We start from the raw sequence: 3,194 nt of genomic DNA, 5'->3' as shown, positions 1-3,194 counted from the left end.
TCGGATGCCTATGTCTTTGAATATATACATTAATGGCTTTATGTCTTTATGTCGGCTTTTTAATGATGTTGTACTGCCTGGAGGAGAGGCAGGTAAGAAATAGAATTTATTATTATTGCTGTTATAATTAAAAAGCAGCCCAAATTACTACAGTTTCATTCTTTAAAAATCAAAGGAGCATCAAGAATGCATAATTAATGCAGTTTAGCACCTCTTGGCTCAATGCTATGGAATCCTAGGATTTGTAATTGGGTGAGAGGAGGTGCAACGGGTTTTAACTAGGCCTGTGCGGTTTCGTTCGTTAATTCGTTAATTCGTTAAACATTCGTTAATTTTTGCATATACGAAACAATAACAAAACATATTTCCAAACCCGGAAGGGTTTTTAAATATCGAAACGGCAACCCCCACAGTTTTAACGAGCTTTCGCTCGTTTCGTAAATGGGGCGGGCAGGGGCGAAGGGGTGGCGCAAGCGCGCACCCAGTGAGCCAAGCCCCGCGTCTGCCTGTTGGGCGCGAGCGCGGCTCCCGATTGGCCGGCCCGCGCGCGCTCGCCCTTAGGCTGAGGCCCTCTTTGGCAGGAGCTTCCCCCTCAGCGGCAGCAGCTTCCCCCTCGCCCCTTTGGTGCTCCGTGCTCCTTCTTCCCCAGGTTGGGCGCCAGGCTTGGGAGCCCAGCCCCGGGAAGGAAGGGAATTTTTAGCCAAGGAGCAGCAGAAGGGTGAGGAGGAGGCTGCTGGTGAAGAGGGCCTCAGCGGCGGCAGCTTCCCCCTCGCCCTTCTGCTGCTCCGTGGCTAAAAGTTTCCTTCCTCCCCGGGCTGGGCTCCCAAGCCTGGTGCCCAGCTTGGGGAAGAAGGAGGACGGAGGAGCAAAGGGGCGAGGGGGAAGCTGCCGCCGCTGAGGCCCCCTTCACCAGTAGCCTCCTCCTCGCCCTCAGCGGCAGCAGGCTTGGGAGCCCAGCCCCGGGAAGGAAGGGAATTTTTAGCCACGGAGCAGCAGAAGGGCGAGGAGGAGGCTGCTGGCGAAGAGGGCCTCAGCGGCGGCAGCTTCCCCCTCGCCCTTCTGCTGCTCCGTGGCTAAAAGTTTCCTTCCTCCCCGGGCTGGGCTCCCAAGCCTGGTGCCCAGCTTGGGGAAGAAGGAGGACGGAGGAGCAAAGGGGCGAGGGGGAAGCTGCCGCCGCTGAGGCCCCCTTCGCCAGTAGCCTCCTCCTCGCCCTCAGCGGCAGCAGGCTTGGGAGCATTTCCAGAGGGCATTTCCATTTTAAAATATTTTTTTAATATTATTTTAATATTATTCTTAAAAAATACAAAAAATATTCTAAAAATTCGTTAATATTTACAAAATTTCGTAAATACCGAACTTTTTTTTTGGAAAATTTTGTAATTATTTTAAATATCGAAACAAAAAAACACCCCAATTACAAATCGATTTTAGAAACAAATTTTTTCTTGATCAAACAGGCCTAGTTTTAACCTTTGTGCCGGCAGGACTGAAGACAGAAAGATCAGAGGTTTGAATCCGGGGAGAGCATGGATGAGTTCCCTCTGTCAGCTCCAGCTCCCCACGCAGGGACATGAGAGAAGCCTCCCACAAGAATGGCAAAACATCAGCAAAACAACATCCTTGAAGACGGCCAATTCTCTCACACCAGAAGCGACTTGCAGTTTCTCAAGTTGCTCCTGACATGGAAAAAAAGGTTGGGTGAGGATGGGCACCATACTCTTTGGCAGAGAAGGCTAAAGAGCTGGTAAAGTTATAAGCATGGCAGTTAAAGTTAAATTAATTCTACAGTGCAGATCGGGCATGGGTAAAGTTTGGCCCTCCAGGTGTTTTGGACTTCAACTCCCACCATTCCTAACAGCTTCAGTTTGTGTATTGTCGAAGGCTTTCATGGCCGGAATCACTGGGTTGTTGTGGGTTTTTTCGGGCTATATGGCAATGTTCTAGAGGCATTTCTCCTGACGTTTCGCCTGCATCTATGGCAAGCATCCTCAGAGGTTGTGAGGTCTGTTGGAACTAGGAAAAAGGGTTTATATATCTGTGGAATGACCAGGGTGAGACAAAGGACTCTTGTCTGCTGGAGCTAGGTGTGAATGCTTCAACTGACCACCTTGATTAGTGTTTGATGGAGCCCCCTGTGGCGCAGTGGGTTAAACCTCTGTGCTGGCAGGACTGAAGACCAACAGGTCGCAGGTTCGAATCCGGGGAGAGGTGGATGGGCTCCCTCTATCAGCTCCAGCTCCTCATGTGGGGACATGAGAGAAGCCTCCCACAAGGATGATAAAAACATCAAATCATCCAGGCGTCCCCTGGGCAACGTACTTGCAGACGGCCAATTCTCTCACACCAGAAGCGACTTGCAGTTTCTCAAGTCGCTCCTGACACAACAAAAAAAAAAAGCATTTGATGGCCTGGCAGTGCATGGAGCAATCTTTTGTTGAGAGGTGATTAGATGCCCTTGTTTGTTTCCTCTCTGTAGTTGTGCTGTTCTAATTTTAGAGTTTTTTAAATACTGGTAGCCAGATTTTGTTCATTATCATGGTTTCTTCCTTTCTGTTGAAATTGTCCACATGCTTGTGGATTCCAATGGCTTCTCTGTGTAGTCTGACATGGTGGTTGTGAGAGTGGTCCAGCATTTCTGTGTTCTTGAATAATATGCTGTGACCAGGTTGATTCATCAGGTGCTCTGCTATGGCTGACTTCTCTGGTTGAAGTAGTCTGCAGTGCCTTTCATGTTCCTTGATTCGTGTTTGAACCTCACTACCTCTGAGGATGCTTGCCATAGATGCAGGCGAAATGTCAGGAGAAATGCCTCTAGAACATGGCCTTATAGCCCGAAAAAACCTACAACAGCCTAGCTTCAGGCTGCTTCTTTTTCCCCCTCAGCCGCTTAGCGGCTGAGGGGGAAAAAGAAGCAGCCTGAAGCTGTTAGGAATGGTGGGAGTTGAAGTCCAAAACACTTGGAGGGCCAAACTTTGCCCATGCCTGGTGTAGATGCACCCCAAGATTCTCAAAAGGTTCCCTTTGGGGATGGGGCATCACTGTTGACATGCAGAGCTGCGCCCCCTGGCGGAAGGGCGGCGGTCTTGTCCTCAGCTGCCCGCTAGTGGGCGTGGCCAAGGGGCGTGGCCTAAATCCGCCCAGGTGCCTCTTTAAAGGGCTCCTGCAGCGCCCGCCTGGGACAGCGCAGAGCCATG

The sequence above is a fragment of the Anolis sagrei genome, chromosome 6 (assembly GCF_037176765.1).
Source record: "Anolis sagrei isolate rAnoSag1 chromosome 6, rAnoSag1.mat, whole genome shotgun sequence".
Lineage (NCBI taxonomy): Eukaryota > Metazoa > Chordata > Lepidosauria > Squamata > Dactyloidae > Anolis > Anolis sagrei.
This window is presented reverse-complemented; position numbering follows the sequence as displayed.